A 23347-nucleotide genomic window follows, 5' to 3' on the forward strand; every position below is an offset into this window, starting at 1 on the left:
TTCCGTTTGGTCTAAAAGTTGCGTAGAAGAACCAACAGGACTTTGACACTGCAGAGATGTTGACAACGCACCCAGGAAAGCTTCAAACAGGAAAATCTGGAAACAGAGTGCGTTTTTAGTGGCATTGTTGCGTCGCTCCCACGCCCATTGAAGTCAGCAGAAGAGCGGCGGGCGTTTGTATGCAGGCCTATCTCAGTTGTCGATGTCGGTGCGGGTAGTAGTTCACGGCAAGCTATGAAAACATGTATAATGCTAGCGTTCCGCGGGGCATCGGTGAGCTTGCAAATTTCTTCCGTTTGGTCTAAAAGTTGCGTAGAAGAACCAGCATGGCTTTGACACTGCCGAGAGGTTGACAACGCACCCATTAAAGCTGCGAACTGGGAAAGGTGCAAACAGTGTGCTTTCTCAGTGGCGTTGTGTCGTCACTCTCACGCCTTCCGAAGTCAGCAGAAGGGCGACAGGCGTTTATATGCAGGCCGATGACAGTTGTCGATGTCGGTACGGGTAGTAGTTCACGGCAATCTATGAAAACATGTATAATGCTAGCGTTCAGCGGGGCATCGGTGAGCTTGCAAATTTCTTCCGCTTGGTCTAAAAGTTGCGTAGAAGAACCAACATGGCTTTGACACTGCCGAGAGGTTGACAACGCACCCAGGAAAGCTGCGAACTGGGAAAGGGTGGAAACAGTGTGCTTTCTCAGTGGCGTTGTGTCGTCACTCTCACGCCTTCCGAAGTCAGCAGAAGGGCGGCAGGCGTTTATATGCAGGCCGATGACAGTTGTCGATGTCGGTGCGGGTAGTAGTTCATGGCAAGCTATGAAAACATGTACAATGCTAGCGTTCCTCGGGGCATCGTTGAGCTTGCAAATTTCTTCCGCTTGGTCTAAAAGTTGCGTAGAAGAACCAACATGGCTTGCACACTGCAGAGAGGTTGACAAAACAACCAGGAAAGCTGCGAACTGGAAAAGGTGGAAACGGAGTGCGTTTTTCAGTGGCATTGTTGCGTCACTCCCACGCCGATTGAGGTCAGCAGAAGAGCGGCAGGCGTTTATATGCAGGCCTATCTCAGTTGTCGATGTCGGTGCGGGTAGTAGTTCACGGCAAGCTATGGGAACATGTACAATGCTAGCGTTCCGCGGGGCATCGGTGAGCTTGCAAATTTCTTCCGCTTGGTCTAAAAGTTGCGTAGAAGAACCAACATGGCTTGCACACTGCAGAGAGGTTGACAATACAACCAGGAAAGCTGCGAACTGGAAAAGGTGGAAACGGAGTGCGTTTTTCAGTGGCATTGTTGCGTCACTCCCACGCCGATTGAAGTCAGCAGAAGAGCGGCAGGCGTTTATATGCAGGCCGGTGACAGTTGTCGATGCCGGTGCGGGTGGTAGTTCACGGCAAGCTATGAAAACATGTACAATGCTAGCGTTCCTCGGGGCATCGGTGAGCTTGCAAATTTCTTCCGCTTGGTCTAAAAGTTGCGTAGAAGAACCAACAAGGCTTGCACACTGCAGAGAGGTTGACAATACAACCAGGAAAGCTGCGAACTGGAGAAGGTGGAAACGGAGTGCGTTTTTCAGTGGCTTTGTTGCGTCACTCCCACGCCGATTGAAGTCAGCAGAAGAGCGTCAGGCGTTTATATGCAGGCCGGTGACAGTTGTCAATGCCGGTGCGGATAGTAGTTCACGGCAAGCTATGAAAACATGTACAATGCTAGCGTTCCTCGGGGCATCGTTGAGCATGCAAATTTCTTCCGCTTGGTCTAAAAGTTGCGTAGAAGAACCAACATGGCTTGCACACTGCAGAGAGGTTGACAATACAACCAGGAAAGCTGCGAACTGTAAAAGGTGGAAACGGAGTGCCTTTTTCAGTGGCATTGTTGCGTCACTCCCACGCCGATTGAAGTCAGCAGAAGAGCGGCAGGCGTTTATATCCAGGCCTATCTAAGTTGTCGACGCCGGTGCGGATAGTAGTTCACGGCAAGCTATGAAAACATGTACAATGCTAGCGTTCCTCGGGGCATCGTTGAGCTTGCAAATTTCTTCCGCTTGGTCTAAAAGTTGCGTAGAAGAACCAACATGGCTTGCACACTGCAGAGAGGTTGACAATACAACCAGGAAAGCTGCGAACTGGAAAAGGTGGAAACGGAGTGCGTTTTTCAGTGGCAATGTTGCGTCACTCCCACGCCGATTGAAGTCAGCAGAAGAGCGGCAGGCGTTTATATGCAGGCCGGTGACAGTTGTCGATGCCGGTGCGGGTAGTAGTTCACGGCAAGCTATGAAAACATGTACAATGCTAGCGTTCCTCGGGGCATCGTTGAGCTTGCAAATTTCTTCCGCTTGGTCTAAAAGTTGCGTAGAAAAACCAACATGGCTTGCACACTGCAGAGAGGTTGACAATACAACCAGGAAAGCTGCGAACTGGAAAAGGTGGAAACGGAGTGCGTTTTTAAGTGGCATTGTTGCGTCACTCCCACGCCGATTGAAGTCAGCAGAAGAGCGGCAGGCGTTTATATGCAGGCCTATCTCAGTTGTCGATGTCGGTGCGGGTAGTAGTTCACGGCAAGCTATGAAAACATCTACAATGCTAGCGTTCCTCGGGGCATCGTTGAGCTTGCAAATTTCTTCCGCTTGGTCTAAAAGTTGCGTAGAAGAACCAACATGGCTTGCACACTGCAGAGAGGTTGACAATACAACCAGGAAAGCTGCGAACTGGAAAAGGTTGAAACGGAATGCGTTTTTCACTGGCATTGTTGCGTCACTCCCACGCCGATTGAAGTCAGCAGAAGGGCGGCAGGCGTTTATATGCAGGCCTATCTCAGTTGTCGATGTCGGTGCGGGTAGTAGTTCACGGCAAGCTATGGAAACATGTACAATGCTAGCGTTCCGCGGGGCATCGGGGAGCTTGCAAATTTCTTGCGCTTGGTCTAAAAGTTGCGTAGAAGAACTAACAGGACTTTGACACTGCAGAGATGTTGACAACGCACCCAGGAAAGCTTCAAACTGGAAAATCTGGAAACAGAGTGCGTTTTTAGTGGCATTGTTGCGTCGCTCCCACGCCCATTGAAGTCAGCAGAAGAGCGGCGGGCGTTTGTATGCAGGCCTATCTCAGTTGTCGATGTCGGTGCGGGTAGTAGTTCACGGCAAGGTATGGAAACATGTACAATGCTAGCGTTCCGCGGGGCATCGGTGAGCTTGCAAATTTCTTCCGTTTGGTCTAAAAGTTGCGTAGAAGAACCAACAGGACTTTGACACTGCAGAGATGTTGACAACGCACCCAGGAAAGCTTCAAACTGGAAAATCTGGAAACAGAGTGCGTTTTTAGTGGCATTGTTGCGTCGCTCCCACGCCCATTGAAGTCAGCAGAAGAGCGGCGGGCGTTTGTATGCAGGCCTATCTCAGTTGTCGATGTCGGTGCGGGTAGTAGTTCACGGCAAGCTATGAAAACATGTATAATGCTAGCGTTCCGGGGGGCATCGGTGAGCTTGCAAATTTCTTCCGTTTGGTCTAAAAGTAGCGTAGAAGAACCAACATGGCTTTGACACTGCCGAGAGGTTGACAACGCACCCAGGAAAGCTGCGAACTGGGAAAGGTGGAAACAGTGTGCTTTCTCAGTGGCGTTGTGTCGTCACTCTCACGCCTTCCGAAGTCAGCAGAAGGGCGACAGGCGTTTATATGCAGGCCGATGACAGTTGTCGATGTCGGCACGGGTAGTAGTTCACGGCAATCTATGAAAACATGTATAATGCTAGCGTTCCGCGGGGCATCGGTGAGCTTGCAAATTTCTTCCGCTTGGTCTAAAAGTTGCGTAGAAGAATGAACATGGCTTTGACACTGCCGAGAGGCTGACAACGCACCCAGGAAAGCTGCGAACTGGGAAAGGGTGGAAACAGTGTGCTTTCTCAGTGGCGTTGTGTCGTCACTCGCACGCCTTCCGAAGTCAGCAGAAGGGCGGCAGGCGTTTATATGCAGGCCGATGACAGTTGTCGATGTCGGTGCGGGTAGTAGTTTATGGCAAGCTATGAAAACATGTACAATGCTAGCGTTCCGCGGGTCATCGGTGAGCTTGCAAATTTCTTCCGTTTGGTCTAAAAGTTGCGTAGAAGAACCAACATGGCTTTGACACTGCCGAGAGGTTGACAATACAACCAGGAAAGCTGCGAACTGGAAAAGGTGGAAACGGAGTGCGTTTTTCAGTGGCTTTGTTGCGTCACTCCCACGCCGATTGAAGTCAGCAGAAGAGCGGCAGGCGTTTATATGCAGGCTGGTGACAGTTGTCAATGCCGGTGCGGGTAGTAGTTCACGGCAAGCTGTGAAAACATGTACAATGCTAGCGTTCCTCGGGGCATCGTTGAGCTTGCAAATTTCTTCCGCTTGGTCGAAAAGTTGCGTAGAAGAACCAACATGGCTTGCACACTGCAGAGAGGTTGACAATACAACCAGGAAAGCTGCGAACTGGAAAAGGTGGAAACGGAGTGCGTTTTTCAGTGGCTTTGTTGCGTCACTCCCACGCCGATTGAAGTCAGCAGAAGAGCGGCAGGCGTTTATATGCAGGCCGGTGACAGTTGTCAATGCCGGTGCGGGTAGTAGTTCACGGCAAGCTATGAAAACATGTACAATGCTAGCGTTCCTCGGGGCATCGTTGAGCTTGCAAATTTCTTCCGCTTGGTCTAAAAGTTCCGTAGAAGAACCAACATGGCTTGCACACTGCAGAGAGGTTGACAATACAACCAGGAAAGCTGCCAACTGGAAAAGGTGGAAACGGAGTGCCTTTTTCAGTGGCATTGTTGCGTCACTCCCACGCCGATTGAAGTCAGCAGAAGAGCGGCAGGCGTTTATATGCAGGCCGGTGACAGTTGTCGATGCCGGTGCGGGTAGTAGTTCACGGCAAGCTATGAAAACATGTACAATGCTAGCGTCCCTCGGGGCATCGGTGAGCTTGCAAATTTCTTCCGCTTGGTATAAAAGTTGCGTAGAAGAACCAACATGGCTTGCACACTGCAGAGAGGTTGACAATACAACCACGAAAGCTGCGAACTGGGAAAGGTGGAAACAGTGTGCTTTCTCAGTGGCGTTGTGTCGTCACTCTCACGCCTTCCGAAGTCAGCAGAAGGGCGACAGCCGTTTATATGCAGGCCGATGACAGTTGTCGATGTCGGTACGGGTAGTAGTTCACGGCAATCTATGAAAACATGTATAATGCTAGCGTTCCGCGGGGCATCGGTGAGCTTGCAAATTTCTTCCGCTTGGTCTAAAAGTTGCGTAGAAGAACCAACATGGCTTTGACACTGCCGAGAGGTTGACAACGCACCCAGGAAAGCTGCGAAATGGGAAAGGGTGGAAACAGTGTGCTTTCTCACTGGCGTTGTGTCGTCACTCTCACGCCTTCCGAAGTCTGCAGAAGGGCGGCAGGCGTTTATATGCAGGCCAATGACAGTTGTCGATGCCGGTGCGGATAGTAGTTCACGGCAAGCTATGAAAACATGTACAATGCTAGCGTTCCTCGGGGCATCGTTGAGCTTGCAAATTTCTTCCGCTTGGTCTAAAAGTTGCGTAGAAGAACCAACATGGCTTGCACACTGCAGAGGTTGACAATACAACCAGGAAAGCTGCGAACTGGAAAAGGTGGAAACGGAGTGCCTTTTTCAGTGGCATTGTTGCGTCACTCCCACGCCGATTGAAGTCAGCAGAAGAGCGGCAGGCGTTTATATGCAGGCCTATCTAAGTTGTCGACGCCGGTGCGGGTAGTAGTTCACGGCAAGCTATGAAAACATGTACAATGCTAGCGTTCCTCGGGGCATCGTTGAGCTTGCAAATTTCTTCCGCTTGGTCTAAAAGTTGCGTAGAAGAACCAACATGGCTTGCACACTGCAGAGAGGTTGACAATACAACCAGGAAAGCTGCGAACTGGAAAAGGTGGAAACGGAGTGCGTTTTTCAGTGGCATTGTTGCGTCACTCCCACGCCGATTGAAGTCAGCAGAAGAGCGGCAGGCGTTTATATGCAGGCCGGTGACAGTTGTGGATGCCGGTGCGGGTAGTAGTTCACGGCAGGCTATGAAAACATGTACAATGCTTGCGTTCCTCGGGGCATCGTTGAGCTTGCAAATTTCTTCCGCTTGGTCTAAAAGTTGCGTAGAAAAACCAACATGGCTTGCACACTGCAGAGAGGTTGACAATACAACCAGGAAAGCTGCGAACTGGAAAAGGTGGAAACGGAGTGCGTTTTTAAGTGGCATTGTTGCGTCACTCCCACGCCGATTGAAGTCAGCAGAAGAGCGGCAGGCGTTTATATGCAGGCCTATCTCAGTTGTCGATGTTGGTGCGGGTAGTAGTTCACGGCAAGCTATGAAAACATCTACAATGCTAGCGTTCCTCGGGGCATCGTTGAGCTTGCAAATTTCTTCCGCTTGGTCTAAAAGTTGCGTAGAAGAACCAACATGGCTTGCACACTGCAGAGAGGTTGACAATACAACCAGGAAAGCTGCGAACTGGAAAAGGTTGAAACGGAGTGCGTTTTTCACTGGCATTGTTGCGTCACTCCCACGCCGATTGAAGTCAGCAGAAGGGCGGCAGGCGTTTATATGTAGGCCTATCTCAGTTGTCGATGTCGGTGCGGGTAGTAGTTCACGGCAATCTATGAAAACATGTATAATGCTAGCGTTCCGCGGGGCATCGGTGAGCTTGCAAATTTCTTCCGCTTGGTCTAAAAGTTGCGTAGAAGAACGAACATGGCTTTGACACTGCCGAGAGGTTGACAACGCACCCAGGAAAGCTGCGAACTGGGAAAGGGTGGAAACAGTGTGCTTTCTCAGTGGCGTTGTGTCGTCACTCTCACGCCTTCCGAAGTCAGCAGAAGGGCGGCAGGCGTTTATATGCAGGCCGATGACAGTTGTCGATGTCGGTGCGGGTAGTAGTTTATGGCAAGCTATGAAAACATGTACAATGCTAGCGTTCCGCGGGTCATCGGTGAGCTTGCAAATTTCTTCCGTTTGGTCTAAAAGTTGCGTAGAAGAACCAACATGGCTTTGACACTGCCGAGAGGTTGACAATACAACCAGGAAAGCGGCGAACTGGAAAAGGTGGAAACGGAGTGCGTTTTTCAGTGGCATTGTTGCGTCACTCCCACGCCGATTGAAGTCAGCAGAAGAGCGGCAGGTGTTTATATGCAGGCCTATCTCAGTTGTCGATGTCGGTGCGGGTAGTAGTTCACGGCAAGCTATGGAAACATGTACAATGCTAGCGTTCCGCGGGGCATCGGTGAGCTTGCAAATTTCTTCCGCTTGGTCTAAAAGTTGCGTAGAAGAACCAACATGGCTTGCACACGCCAGAGAGGTTGACAATACAACCAGGAAAGCTGCGAACTGGAAAAGGTGGAAACGGAGTGCGTTTTTCAGTGGCTTTGTTGCGTCACTCCCACGCCGATTGAAGTCAGCAGAAGAGCGGCAGGCGTTTATATGCAGGCTGGTGACAGTTGTCAATGCCGGTGCGGGTAGTAGTTCACGGCAAGCTGTGAAAACATGTACAATGCTAGCGTTCCTCGGGGCATCGTTGAGCCTGCAAATTTCTTCCGCTTGGTCTAAAAGTTGCGTAGAAGAACCAACATGGCTTGCACACTGCAGAGAGGTTGACAATACAACCAGGAAAGCTGCGAACTGGAAAAGGTGGAAACGGAGTGCGTTTTTCAGTGGCTTTGTTGCGTCACTCCCACGCCGATTGAAGTCAGCAGAAGAGCGGCAGGCGTTTATATGCAGGCGCCGGTGACAGTTGTCAATGCCGGTGCGGGTTCACGGCAAGCTATGAAAACATGGACAATGCTAGCGTTCCTCGGGGCATCGTTGAGCTTGCAAATTTCTTCCACTTGGTCTAAAAGTTGCGTAGAAGAACCAACATGGCTTGCACACTGCAGAGAGGTTGACAATACAACCACGAAAGCTGCGAACTGGGAAAGGTGGAAACAGTGTGCTTTCTCAGTGGCGTTGTGCCGTCACTCTCACGCCTTCCGAAGTCAGCAGAAGGGCGACAGGCGTTTATATGCAGGCCGATGTCAGTTGTCGATGTCGGTACGGGTAGTAGTTCACGGCAATCTATGAAAACATGTATAATGCTGGCGTTCCGCGGGGCATCGGTGAGCTTGCAAATTTCTTCCGCTTGGTCTAAAAGTTGCGTAGAAGAACCAACATGGCTTTGACACTGCCGAGAGGTTGACAACGCACCCAGGAAAGCTGCGAAATGGGAAAGGGTGGAAACAGTGTGCTTTCTCAGTGGCGTTGTGTCGTCACTCTCACGCCTTCCGAAGTCAGCAGAAGGGCGGCAGGCGTTTATATGCAGGCCAATGACAGTTGTCGATGCCGGTGCGGATAGTAGTTCACGGCAAGCTATGAAAACATGTACAATGCTAGCGTTCCTCGGGGCATCGTTGAGCTTGCAAATTTCTTCCGCTTGGTCTAAAAGTTGCGTAGAAGAACCAACATGGCTTGCACACTGCAGAGAGGTTGACAATACAACCAGGAAAGCTGCGAACTGGAAAAGGTGGAAACGGAGTGCGTTTTTAAGTGGCATTGTTGCGTCACTCCCACGCCGATTGAAGTCAGCAGAAGAGCGGCAGGCGTTTATATGCAGGCCTATCTCAGTTGTCGATGTTGGTGCGGGTAGTAGTTCACGGCAAGCTATGAAAACATCTACAATGCTAGCGTTCCTCGGGGCATCGTTGACCTTGCAAATTTCTTCCGCTTGGTCTAAAAGTTGCGTAGAAGAACCAACATGGCTTGCACACTGCAGAGAGGTTGACAATACAACCAGGAAAGCTGCGAACTGGAAAAGGTTGAAACGGAGTGCATTTTTCACTGGCATTGTTGCGTCACTCCCACGCCGATTGAAGTCAGCAGAAGGGCGGCAGGCGTTTATATGCAGGCCTATCTCAGTTGTCGATGTCGGTGCGGGTAGTAGTTCACGGTAAGCTATGGAAACATGTACAATGCTAGCGTTCCGCGGGGCATCGGGGAGCTTGCAAATTTCTTGCGCTTGGTCTAAAAGTTGCGTAGAAGAACCAACAGGACTTTGACACTGCAGAGATGTTGACAACGCACCCAGGAAAGCTTCAAACTGGAAAATCTGGAAACAGAGTGCGTTTTTAGTGGCATTGTTGCGTCGCTCCCACGCCCATTGAAGTCAGCAGAAGAGCGGCGGGCGTTTGTATGCAGTCCTATCTCAGTTGTCGATGTCGGTGCGGGTAGTAGTTCACGGCAAGGTATGGAAACGTACAATGCTAGCGTTCCGCGGGGCATCCGTGAGCTTGCAGATTTCTTCCGTTTGGTCTAAAAGTTGCGTAGAAGAACCAACAGGACTTTGACACTGCAGAGATGTTGACAACGCACCCAGGAAAGCTTCAAACTGGAAAATCTGGAAACAGAGTGCGTTTTTAGTGGCATTGTTGCGTCGCTCCCACGCCCATTGAAGTCAGCAGAAGAGCGGCGGGCGTTTGTATGCAGGCCTATCTCAGTTGTCGATGTCGGTGCGGGTAGTAGTTCACGGCAAGCTATGAAAACATGTACAATGCTAGCGTTCCGCGTGGCATCGGTGAGCTTGCAAATTTCTTCCGCTTGGTCTAAAAGTTGCGTAGAAGAACCAACATGGCTTGCACACTGCAGAGAGGTTGACAATACAACCAGGAAAGCTGCGAACTGGAAAAGGTGGAAACGGACTGCGTTTTTCAGTGGCTTTGTTGCGTCACTCCCACGCCGATTGAAGTCAGCAGAAGAGCGGCAGGCGTTTATATGCAGGCGCCGGTGACAGTTGTCAATGCCGGTGCGGGTAGTAGTTCACGGCAAGCTATGAAAACATGGACAATGCTAGCGTTCCTCGGGGCATCGTTGAGCTTGCAAATTTCTTCCGCTTGGTCTAAAAGTTGCGTAGAAGAACCAACATGGCTTGCACACTGCAGAGAGGTTGACAATACAACCACGAAAGCTGCGAACTGGGAAAGGTGGAAACAGTGTGCTTTCTCAGTGGCGTTGTGTCGTCACTCTCACGCCTTCCGAAGTCAGCAGAAGGGCGACAGGCGTTTATATGCAGGCCGATGACAGTTGTCGATGTCGGTACGGGTAGTAGTTCACGGCAATCTATGAAAACATGTATAATGCTAGCGTTCCGCGGGGCATCGGTGAGCTTGCAAATTTCTTCCGCTTGGTCTAAAAGTTGCGTAGAAGAACCAACATGGCTTTGACACTGCCGAGAGGTTGACAACGCACCCAGGAAAGCTGCGAAATGGGAAAGGGTGGAAACAGTGTGCTTTCTCAGTGGCGTTGTGTCGTCACTCTCACGCCTTCCGAAGTCAGCAGAAGGGCGGCAGGCGTTTATATGCAGGCCAATGACAGTTGTCGATGCCGGTGCGGATAGTAGTTCACGGCAAGCTATGAAAACATGTACAATGCTAGCGTTCCTCGGGGCATCGTTGAGCTTGCAAATTTCTTCCGCTTGGTCTAAAAGTTGCGTAGAAGAACCAACATGGCTTGCACACTGCAGAGAGGTTGACAATACAACCAGGAAAGCTGCGAACTGGAAAAGGTGGAAACGGAGTGCCTTTTTCAGTGGCATTGTTGCGTCACTCCCACGCCGATTGAAGTCAGCAGAAGAGCGGCAGGCGTTTATATGCAGGCCTATCTAAGTTGTCGACGCCGGTGCGGGTAGTAGTTCACGGCAAGCTATGAAAACATGTACAATGCTAGCGTTCCTCGGGGCATCGTTGAGCTTGCAAATTTCTTCCGCTTGGTCTAAAAGTTGCGTAGAAGAACCAAGATGGCTTGCACACTGCAGAGAGGTTGACAATACAACCAGGAAAGCTGCGAACTGGAAAAGGTGGAAACGGAGTGCGTTTTTCAGTGGCATTGTTGCGTCACTCCCACGCCGATTGAAGTCAGCAGAAGAGCGGCAGGCGTTTATATGCAGGCCGGTGACAGTTGTCGATGCCGGTGCGGGTAGTAGTTCACGGCAAGCTATGAAAACATGTACAATGCTTGCGTTCCTCGGGGCATCGTTGAGCTTGCAAATTTCTTCCGCTTGGTCTAAAAGTTGCATAGAAAAACCAACATGGCTTGCACACTGCAGAGAGGTTGACAATACAACCAGGAAAGCTGCCAACTGGAAAAGGTGGAAACGGAGTGCGTTTTTAAGTGGCATTGTTGCGTCACTCCCACGCCGATTGAAGTCAGCAGAAGAGCGGCAGGCGTTTATATGCTGGCCTATCTCAGTTGTCGATGTTGGTGCGGGTAGTAGTTCACGGCAAGCTATGAAAACATCTACAATGCTAGCGTTCCTCAGGGCATCGTTGAGCTTGCAAATTTCTTCCGCTTGGTCTAAAAGTTGCGTAGAAGAACCAACATGGCTTGCACACTGCAGAGAGGTTGACAATACAACCAGGAAAGCTGCGAACTGGAAAAGGTTGAAACGGAGTGCGTTTTTCACTGGCATTGTTGCGTCACTCCCACGCCGATTGAAGTCAGCAGAAGGGCGGCAGGCGTTTATATGCAGGCCTATCTCAGTTGTCGATGTCGGTGCGGGTAGTAGTTCACGGTAAGCTATGGAAACATGTACAATGCTAGCGTTCCGCGGGGCATCGGGGAGCTTGCAAATTTCTTGCGCTTGGTCTAAAAGTTGCGTAGAAGAACCAACAGGACTTTGACACTGCAGAGATGTTGACAACGCACCCAGGAAAGCTTCAAACTGGAAAATCTGGAAACAGAGTGCGTTTTTAGTGGCATTGTTGCGTCGCTCCCACGCCCATTGAAGTCAGCAGAAGAGCGGCGGGCGTTTGTATGCAGGCCTATCTCAGTTGTCGATGTCGGTGCGGGTAGTAGTTCACGGCAAGGTATGGAAACGTACAATGCTAGCGTTCCGCGGGGCATCCGTGAGCTTGCAGATTTCTTCCGTTTGGTCTAAAAGTTGCGTAGAAGAACCAACAGGACTTTGACACTGCAGAGATGTTGACAACGCACCCAGGAAAGCTTCAAACTGGAAAATCTGGAAACAGAGTGCGTTTTTAGTGGCATTGTTGCGTCGCTCCCACGCCCATTGAAGTCAGCAGGAGAGCGGCGGGCGTTTGTATGCAGGCCTATCTCAGTTGTCGATGTCGGTGCGGGTAGTAGTTCACGGCAAGCTATGAAAACATGTATAATGCTAGCGTTCCGCGGGGCATCGGTGAGCTTGCAAATTTCTTCCGTTTGGTCTAAAAGTTGCGTAGAAGAACCAACATGGATTTGACACTGCCGAGAGGTTGACAACGCACCCAGGAAAGCTGCGAACTGGGAAAGGTGGAAACAGTGTGCTTTCTCAGTGGCGTTGTGTCGTCACTCTCACGCCTTCCGAAGTCAGCAGAATGGCGACAGGCGTTTATATGCAGGCCGATGACAGTTGTCGATGTCGGTACGGGTAGTAGTTCACGGCAATCTATGAAAACATGTATAATGCTAGCGTTCCGCGGGGCATCGGTGAGCTTGCAAATTTCTTCCGCTTGGTCTAAAAGTTGCGTAGAAGAACCAACATGGCTTTGACACTGCCGAGAGGTTGACAACGCACCCAGGGAAGCTGCGAACTGGGAAAGGGTGGAAACAGTGTGCTTTCTCAGTGGCGTTGTGTCGTCACTCTCACGCCTTCCGAAGTCAGCAGAAGGGCGGCAGGCGTTTATATACAGGCCGATGACAGTTGTCGATGCCGGTGCGGATAGTAGTTCACGGCAAGCTATGAAAACATGTACAATGCTAGCGTTCCTCGGGGCATCGTTGAGCTTGCAAATTTCTTCCGCTTGGTCTAAAAGTTGCGTAGAAGAACCAACATGGCTTGCACACTGCAGAGAGGTTGACAATACAACCAGGAAAGCTGCGAACTGGAAAAGGTGGAAACGGAGTGCGTTTTTCAGTGGCATTGTTGCGTCACTCTCACGCCTTCCGAATTCAGCAGAAGGGCGGCAGGCGTTATATACAGGCCGATGACAGTTGTCGATGCCGGTGCGGATAGTAGTTCACGGCAAGCTATGAAAACATGTACAATGCTAGCGTTCCTCGGGGCATCGTTGAGCTTGCAAATTTCTTCCGCTTGGTCTAAAAGTTGCGTAGAAGAACCAACATGGCTTGCACACTGCAGAGAGGTTGGCAATACAACCAGGAAAGCTGCGAACTGGAAAAGGTGGAAACGGAGTGCGTTTTTAAGTGGCATTGTTGCGTCACTCCCACGCCGATTGAAGTCAGCAGAAGAGCGGCAGGCGTTTATATGCAGGCCTATCTCAGTTGTCGATGTCGGTGCGGGTAGTAGTTCACGGCAAGCTATGAAAACATCTACAATGCTAGCGTTCCTCGGGGCATCGTTGAGCTTGCAAATTTCTTCCGCTTGGTCTAAAAGTTGCGTAGAAGAACCAACATGGCTTGCACACTGCAGAGAGGTTGACAATTGTTGTGTCCCCATATTGCTTTTGTGTGTGTGCGCCCCCTCCTAACGACCACTCAATCCTCCTCCTAACGACCACTCAATCCTCCTCCTAACGACCACTCAATCCTCCTCCTAACGACACTTGCCCTTCGTCGCACGCTGTCGCCAGAGGCCCCCCCACGGTGCACCCCCGCACCCTCCTCCTGTTCTGGGAAGCCACTCCCTCCCGTGGACGCTTCTCGACTCCCTCCTTTCTTCGGGCGGCCAGTTCGGCTTCTACCTCGGTCGACGCTGGTCGCACCCTCTTCAGCTTTAAATAAACGAAGTCTAAAAGTACCGTGTGCGTCTTTCGCTGCATTCAACACAGCGACCGGACACGACAGTGGCGACGAGAAAGTGGATTCGACCTGCGCTACGCAACGCTATTGACAAGCCATGGCTACGCGAGGGTTTCCCAATCAGATACCAGAATTCAACGGCTCATCGTGGTCATCGTGGGTTGGACGCCTTCAGTTCTACTTTGAAGCTAACAACATCACAGACCCAGCCTTGAAGAGGGCCAACCTGCTGACGCTGTGCGGGGAGCAGACCTACGATACTGTCTGCGCCCTTATTCAGCCAAGCACACCAGCGGCAGTGTCTTACGACGACATCGTCAAAGCGCTGCAAAAGCACTACGACCCAAGGCCATCCGAGGTCTACAGCCGGGCTCGCTTCCAACGACGAGATCAACTGGGAGGAGAAACTGTGAGCGCCTACGTAGCCGCGCTCAAGAAGCTCGCTGCCGACTGCAATTTTGGAACGCTGTCGACAACAGCTACCGGGCAGGAGGGAGACGCAGCTTCTTCTGCTAACACCACCATGCTTCCCTTGGACGTGATGTTACGCGACAGATTTGTGTGCGGACTGAGTGACGAGTCACTGCAGCAGCGCCTGTTCGCTGAGAAGGACCTCACATTCAGCAAAGCTTACGACATCGCCGTTCGAGCGGAGAGCGCCGGTCACCAGCAGAGAGGGATTCGCCGGAACACCGAGCCGGTACACCAGACAAGCAACCAGGTGCGCAAACCTTCTGTTGTTACAAAATCGGTCAAAAAGGCACAACGCTGCTGGCGGTGTGACGACCAACACAACCCCCAGGGATGTCGATTCCAGTCAGCCACGTGTAATTTTTGCCACAAGCGAGGGCATATCGAAAGAGCATGCATTACGAAACGGAGACTTGCCAAGATAAAGTCACCTTCCCAGCCTAATCACAGCGTCAACGCCTCAGAGAATACGCCGCTATCTGATCTCCATGGAACAACATCAGCAACACCATCTGTGTTGTACGACCTGAACACCATGAATCTCGGCACGCGACCGAAGATTTTTACAGAAGTAAGCGTACATCACCAGCTGATTAAGTTCGAGGTGGACTCCGGCGCAGCCTGTACTCTGATCAGTGAGGACACGTTCCGAACTTCATGGCCATCTGACGCACCCGCCCTGCAACAAGACGACACGCACCTGCGAACGTGGTCAGGACAGAATCTGCCACTATTGGGCTCTGCCAACGTGCAGGTTAACTACAACGGCCAGACCCATACGCTACCTCTGCTTGTTGTGAAGGGCACAGGATCAAGCCTTCTAGGGAGAAACTGGTTTTCTCCACTAGGCGTGATGATATGCGGCAAACATCAAAACGCCGATGCGCTAAGCCGTCTGCCACTAGACGCAACTGTTGACGAACCATTTCCACCAGGAGACGTTCTGATGTTCGAAGCACTGCCAGAACCTCCGCTTACAGCAGGCACAGTTGCAGCATCTACGCAGAAGTGCGCAGCTCTCCGGCTAGTTTACACAGCTGTTCAACAAGGCAACGTGCATAAACTCAAAGGGGACAACTTCGACGCTTACCGCAGGCGAGCTACAGAGTTGAGCACCCATCGCGGCTGCATCATATTTGGGTCCCGAGTTGTGATGCCGAGAGAACTACGCGCACAAGCTATGTCTCTCATCCACGCCGGACATCGGGGCATCGTTGCAATGAAAAAGTGTGCCAGAAGCTACATGTGGTGGCCTGGCATTGACAACGACATCGAAACAGTGGTGCGAGAATGCAAGCCTTGCCAGAGCAGCCGGAGCGCCCCGCCGAAAGCTCCTGTCCCAGAATGGGAAAAGCCAGACACACCATGGCACACGCTGCACATTGATTTTGCAGGACCAATTGAGGGCTGCACTTTCCTTGTGGTCGTAGATGCCTACACAAAGTGGCTTGAGATAAGGCAAATGGGACAGACGACTTCGGCAGCAGTCATTGACAACCTCCGATCACTATTTGCAACGTTCGGCCTGCCGCGCAAGGTAGTGTCGGACAACGGAACACCGTTTGTGTCTGCGGAGATCCTCAAGTTTTATCGCGACAACGGGATCTCATCAGTTACATCGGCCCCCTACCACCCAGCGACAAACGGACAAGCCGAGCGCTACGTAGCCGAGCTAAAACGCGCCCTTGAAAGAGATCAGACAGGCTCACTGCAGCGCCGCCTTGCGCGCTTTCTCTTCAAGCAGCACACGACGGTTCAGAGCACAACAGGCCAGACCCCCTCGAAAATGATGTTCGAGCGTGAAATGCGAACCCAGCTCACAGCCATCCTCCCCGAGCCAAAGGCAGAGACGTTCCGGGAAGAAAAAGCAATTCCGCGCTGCGGCACGCTTAATGAGGGGCAGCGCGTCCTCGCCCGACAGTTTCTGAAAAAGCCACGCTGGGAGGAAGCTACAATTGTCAGACGCATAGGCCTGCGCTCTTGGCTCGTCAACATACATGGCACAGTAGCACGTCGACATCTCAACCAGCTGCGTAGATTTACGACGCCGTCTGAGAGCTGTCCGCCAGCGGAGAGAACACGTGCACCATTTTCCCACATAGCCTGGCACCCCTTCCCGGAAGAAGAGACTTCGCCCAGGACAGACCTAGGAGACACAGCGAACAACAGCCAGCCTACAAGTCTTTCTCCCCCGAGCGCACAAAGCCAGCGCGCCTCCACGCGTGAGCGCCGACCCCCTGCACGATACCAGGCAACTTTCTAAGGGGGAAGGAAGTGTTGTGTCCCCATATTGCTTTTGTGTGTGTGCGCCCCCTCCTAACGACCACTCAATCCTCCTCCTAACGACCACTCAATCCTCCTCCTAACGACCACTCAATCCTCCTCCTAACGACACTTGCCCTTCGTCGCACGCTGTCGCCAGAGGCCCCCCCACGGTGCACCCCCGCACCCTCCTCCTGTTCTGGGAAGCCACTCCCTCCCGTGGACGCTTCTCGACTCCCTCCTTTCTTCGGGCGGCCAGTTCGGCTTCTACCTCGGTCGACGCTGGTCGCACCCTCTTCAGCTTTAAATAAACGAAGTTTAAAAGTACCGTGTGCGTCTTTCGCTGCATTCAACACAGCGACCGGACACGACAACAATACAACCAGGAAAGCTGCGAACTGGAAAAGGTGGAAACGGAGTGCCTTTTTCAGTGGCATTGTTGCGTCACTCCCACGCCGATTGAAGTCAGCAGAAGAGCGGCAGGCGTTTATATGCAGGCCTATCTAAGTTGTCGACGCCGGTGCGGGTAGTAGTTCACGGTAAGCTATGAAAACATGTACAATGCTAGCGTTCCTCGGGGCATCGTTGAGCTTGCAAATTTCTTCCCCTTGGTCTAAAAGTTGCGTAGAAGAACCAACATCGCTTGCACACTGCAGAGAGGTTGACAATACAACCAGGAAAGCTGCGAACTGGAAAAGGTGGAAACGGAGTGCGTTTTTCAGTGGCATTGTTGCGTCACTCCCACGCCGATTGAAGTCAGCAGAAGAGCGGCAGGCGTTTATATGCAGGCCGGTGACAGTTGTCGATGCCGGTGCGGGTAGTAGTTCACGGCAAGCTATGAAAACATGTACAATGCTAGCGTTCCTCGGGGCATCGTTGAGCTTGCAAATTTCTTCCCCTTGGTCTAAAAGTTGCGTAGAAGAACCAACATCGCTTGCACACTGCAGAGAGGTTGACAATACAACCAGGAAAGCTGCGAACTGGAAAAGGTGGAAACGAAGTGCGTTTTTAAGTGGCATTGTTGCGTCACTCCCACGCCGATTGAAGTCAGCAGAAGAGCGGCAGGCGTTTATATGCAGGCCTATCTCAGTTGTCGATGTCGGTGCGGGTAGTAGTTCACGGCAAGCTATGAAAACATCTACAATGCTAGCGTTCCTCGGGGCATCGTTGAGCTTGCAAATTTCTTCCGCTTGGTCTAAAAGTTGCGTAGAAGAACCAACATGGCTTGCACACTGCAGAGAGGTTGACAATACAACCAGGAAAGCTGCGAACTGGAAAAGGTTGAAACGGAGTGCGTTTTTCACTGGCATTGTTGCGTCACTCCCACGCCGATTGAAGTCAGCAGAAGGGCGGCAGGCGTTTATATGCAGGCCTATCTCAGTTGTCGATGTCGGTGCGGGTAGTAGTTCACGGCAAGCTATGGAAACATGTACAATGCTAGCGTTCCGCGGGGCATCGGTGAGCTTGCAAATTTCTTCCGTTTGGTCTAAAAGTTGCGTAGAAGAACCAACATGCCTTTGACACTGCCGAGAGGTTGACAACGCACCCAGGAAAGCTGCGAACTGGGAAAGGTGGAAACAGTGTGCTTTCTCAGTGGCGTTGTGTCGTCACTCTCACGCCTTCCGAAGTCAGCAGAATGGCGACAGGCCTTTATATGCAGGCCGATGACAGTTGTCGATGTCGGTACGGGTAGTAGTTCACGGCAATCTATGAAAACATGTATAATGCTAGCGTTCCGCGGGGCATCGGTGAGCTTGCAAATTTCTTCCGCTTGGTCTAAAAGTTGCGTAGAAGAACCAACATGGCTTTGACACTGCCGAGAGGTTGACAACGCACCCAGGAAAGCTGCGAACTGGGAAAGGGTGGAAACAGTGTGCTTTCTCAGTGGCGTTGTGTCGTCACTCTCACGCCTTCCGAAGTCAGCAGAAGGGCGGCAGGCGTTTATATGCAGGCCGATGACAGTTGTCGATGTCGTTGCGGGTAGTAGTTCATGGCAAGCTATGAAAACATGTACAATGCTAGCGTTCCGCGGGTCATCGGTGAGCTTGCAAATTTCTTCCGCTTGGTCTAAAAGTTGCGTAGAAGAACCAACATGGCTTGCACACGGCAGAGAGGTTGACAATACAACCAGGAAAGCTGCGAACTGGAAAAGGTGGAAACGGAGTGCGTTTTTCAGTGGCTTTGTTGCGTCACTCCCACACCGATTGAAGTCAGCAGAAGAGCGGCAGGCGTTTATATGCAGGCCGGTGACAGTTGTCAATGCCGGTGCGGGTAGTAGTTCACGGCAAGCTATGAAAACATGTACAATGCTAGCGTTCCTCGGGGCACCGTTGAGCTTGCAAATTTCTTCCGCTTGGTCTAAAAGTTCCGTAGAAGAACCAACATGGCTTGCACACTGCAGAGAGGTTGACAATACAACCAGGAAAGCTGCCAACTGGAAAAGGTGGAAACGGAGTGCCTTTTTCAGTGGCATTGTTGCGTCACTCCCACGCCGATTGAAGTCAGCAGAAGAGCGGCAGGCGTTTATATGCAGGCCTATCTCAGTTGTCGATGTCGGTGCGGGTAGTAGTTCACGGCAAGCTATGGGAACATGTACAATGCTAGCGTTCCGCGGGGCATCGGTGAGCTTGCAAATTTCTTCCGCTTGGTCTAAAAGTTGCGTAGAAGAACCAACATGGCTTGCACACTGCAGAGAGGTTGACAACGCACCCAGGAAAGCTGCGAACTGGGAAAGGTGGAAACAGTGTGCTTTCTCAGTGGCGTTGTGTCGTCACTCTCACGCCTTCCGAAGTCAGCAGAATGGCGACAGGCGTTTATATGCAGGCCGATGACAGTTGTCGATGTCGGTACGGGTAGTAGTTCACGGCAATCTATGAAAACATGTATAATGCTAGCGTTCCGCGGGGCATCGGTGAGCTTGCAAATTTCTTCCGCTTGGTCTAAAAGTTGCGTAGAAGAACCAACATGGCTTTGACACTGCCGAGAGGTTGACAACGCACCCAGGGAAGCTGCGAACTGGGAAAGGGTGGAAACAGTGTGCTTTCTCAGTGGCGTTGTGTCGTCACTCTCACGCCTTCCGAAGTCAGCAGAAGGGCGGCAGGCGTTTATATACAGGCCGATGACAGTTGTCGATGCCGGTGCGGATAGTAGTTCACGGCAAGCTATGAAAACATGTACAATGCTAGCGTTCCTCGGGGCATCGTTGAGCTTGCAAATTTCTTCCGCTTGGTCTAAAAGTTGCGTAGAAGAACCAACATGGCTTGCACACTGCAGAGAGGTTGACAATACAACCAGGAAAGCTGCGAACTGGAAAAGGTGGAAACGGAGTGCGTTTTTCAGTGGCATTGTTGCGTCACTCTCACGCCTTCCGAATTCAGCAGAAGGGCGGCAGGCGTTATATACAGGCCGATGACAGTTGTCGATGCCGGTGCGGATAGTAGTTCACGGCAAGCTATGAAAACATGTACAATGCTAGCGTTCCTCGGGGCATCGTTGAGCTTGCAAATTTCTTCCGCTTGGTCTAAAAGTTGCGTAGAAGAACCAACATGGCTTGCACACTGCAGAGAGGTTGGCAATACAACCAGGAAAGCTGCGAACTGGAAAAGGTGGAAACGGAGTGCGTTTTTAAGTGGCATTGTTGCGTCACTCCCACGCCGATTGAAGTCAGCAGAAGAGCGGCAGGCGTTTATATGCAGGCCTATCTCAGTTGTCGATGTCGGTGCGGGTAGTAGTTCACGGCAAGCTATGAAAACATCTACAATGCTAGCGTTCCTCGGGGCATCGTTGAGCTTGCAAATTTCTTCCGCTTGGTCTAAAAGTTGCGTAGAAGAACCAACATGGCTTGCACACTGCAGAGAGGTTGACAATACAACCAGGAAAGCTGCGAACTGGAAAAGGTGGAAACGGAGTGCCTTTTTCAGTGGCATTGTTGCGTCACTCCCACGCCGATTGAAGTCAGCAGAAGAGCGGCAGGCGTTTATATGCAGGCCTATCTAAGTTGTCGACGCCGGTGCGGGTAGTAGTTCACGGTAAGCTATGAAAACATGTACAATGCTAGCGTTCCTCGGGGCATCGTTGAGCTTGCAAATTTCTTCCCCTTGGTCTAAAAGTTGCGTAGAAGAACCAACATCGCTTGCACACTGCAGAGAGGTTGACAATACAACCAGGAAAGCTGCGAACTGGAAAAGGTGGAAACGGAGTGCGTTTTTCAGTGGCATTGTTGCGTCACTCCCACGCCGATTGAAGTCAGCAGAAGAGCGGCAGGCGTTTATATGCAGGCCGGTGACAGTTGTCGATGCCGGTGCGGGTAGTAGTTCACGGCAAGCTATGAAAACATGTACAATGCTAGCGTTCCTCGGGGCATCGTTGAGCTTGCAAATTTCTTCCCCTTGGTCTAAAAGTTGCGTAGAAGAACCAACATCGCTTGCACACTGCAGAGAGGTTGACAATACAACCAGGAAAGCTGCGAACTGGAAAAGGTGGAAACGAAGTGCGTTTTTAAGTGGCATTGTTGCGTCACTCCCACGCCGATTGAAGTCAGCAGAAGAGCGGCAGGCGTTTATATGCAGGCCTATCTCAGTTGTCGATGTCGGTGCGGGTAGTAGTTCACGGCAAGCTATGAAAACATCTACAATGCTAGCGTTCCTCGGGGCATCGTTGAGCTTGCAAATTTCTTCCGCTTGGTCTAAAAGTTGCGTAGAAGAACCAACATGGCTTGCACACTGCAGAGAGGTTGACAATACAACCAGGAAAGCTGCGAACTGGAAAAGGTTGAAACGGAGTGCGTTTTTCACTGGCATTGTTGCGTCACTCCCACGCCGATTGAAGTCAGCAGAAGGGCGGCAGGCGTTTATATGCAGGCCTATCTCAGCTGTCGATGTCGGTGCGGGTAGTAGTTCACGGCAAGCTATGGAAACATGTACAATGCTAGCGTTCCGCGGGGCATCGGTGAGCTTGCAAATTTCTTCCGTTTGGTCTAAAAGTTGCGTAGAAGAACCAACATGCCTTTGACACTGCCGAGAGGTTGACAACGCACCCAGGAAAGCTGCGAACTGGGAAAGGTGGAAACAGTGTGCTTTCTCAGTGGCGTTGTGTCGTCACTCTCACGCCTTCCGAAGTCAGCAGAATGGCGACAGGCCTTTATATGCAGGCCGATGACAGTTGTCGATGTCGGTACGGGTAGTAGTTCACGGCAATCTATGAAAACATGTATAATGCTAGCGTTCCGCGGGGCATCGGTGAGCTTGCAAATTTCTTCCGCTTGGTCTAAAAGTTGCGTAGAAGAACCAACATGGCTTTGACACTGCCGAGAGGTTGACAACGCACCCAGGAAAGCTGCGAACTGGGAAAGGGTGGAAACAGTGTGCTTTCTCAGTGGCGTTGTTTCGTCACTCTCACGCCTTCCGAAGTCAGCAGAAGGGCGGCAGGCGTTTATATGCAGGCCGATGACAGTTGTCGATGTCGTTGCGGGTAGTAGTTCATGGCAAGCTATGAAAACATGTACAATGCTAGCGTTCCGCGGGTCATCGGTGAGCTTGCAAATTTCTTCCGCTTGGTCTAAAAGTTGCGTAGAAGAACCAACATGGCTTGCACACGGCAGAGAGGTTGACAATACAACCAGGAAAGCTGCGAACTGGAAAAGGTGGAAACGGAGTGCGTTTTTCAGTGGCTTTGTTGCGTCACTCCCACACCGATTGAAGTCAGCAGAAGAGCGGCAGGCGTTTATATGCAGGCCGGTGACAGTTGTCAATGCCGGTGCGGGTAGTAGTTCACGGCAAGCTATGAAAACATGTACAATGCTAGCGTTCCTCGGGGCATCGTTGAGCTTGCAAATTTCTTCCGCTTGGTCTAAAAGTTCCGTAGAAGAACCAACATGGCTTGCACACTGCAGAGAGGTTGACAATACAACCAGGAAAGCTGCCAACTGGAAAAGGTGGAAACGGAGTGCCTTTTTCAGTGGCATTGTTGCGTCACTCCCACGCCGATTGAAGTCAGCAGAAGAGCGGCAGGCGTTTATATGCAGGCCTATCTCAGTTGTCGATGTCGGTGCGGGTAGTAGTTCACGGCAAGCTATGGGAACATGTACAATGCTAGCGTTCCGCGGGGCATCGGTGAGCTTGCAAATTTCTTCCGCTTGGTCTAAAAGTTGCGTAGAAGAACCAACATGGCTTGCACACTGCAGAGAGGTTGACAATACAACCAGGAAAGCTGCGAACTGGAAAAGGTGGAAACGGAGTGCGTTTTTCAGTGGCATTGTTGCGTCACTCCCACGCCGATTGAAGTCAGCAGAAGAGCGGCAGGCGTTTATATGCAGGCCGGTGACAGTTGTCGATGCCGGTGCGGGTAGTAGTTCACGGCAAGCTATGAAAAGATGTACAATGCTAGCGTTCCTCGGGGCATCGGTGAGCTTGCAAATTTCTTCCGCTTGGTCTAAAAGTTGCGTAGAAGAACCAACATGGCTTGCACACTGCAGAGAGGTTGACAATACAACCAGGAAAGCTGCGAACTGGAAAAGGTGGAAACGGAGTGCGTTTTTCAGTGGCTTTGTTGCGTCACTCCCACGCCGATTAAAGTCAGCAGAAGAGCGGCAGGCGTTTATATGCAGGCCGGTGACAGTTGTCAATGCCGGTGCGGGTAGTAGTTCACGGCAAGCTATGAAAACATGTACAATGCTAGCGTTCCTCGGGGCATCGGTGAGCTTGCAAATTTCTTCCGCTTGGTGTAAAAGTTGCAACATGGCTTGCACACTGCAGAGAGGTTGACAATACAACCAGGAAAGCTGCGAACTGGAAAAGGTGGAAACGGAGTGCGTTTTTCAGTGGCATTGTTGCGTCACTCCCACGCCGATTGAAGTCAGCAGAAGAGCGG

Source organism: Amblyomma mixtum, chromosome 10 (genome assembly GCF_055824585.1).
Source record: "Amblyomma mixtum isolate Tamu chromosome 10, ASM5582458v1, whole genome shotgun sequence".
Lineage (NCBI taxonomy): Eukaryota > Metazoa > Arthropoda > Arachnida > Ixodida > Ixodidae > Amblyomma > Amblyomma mixtum.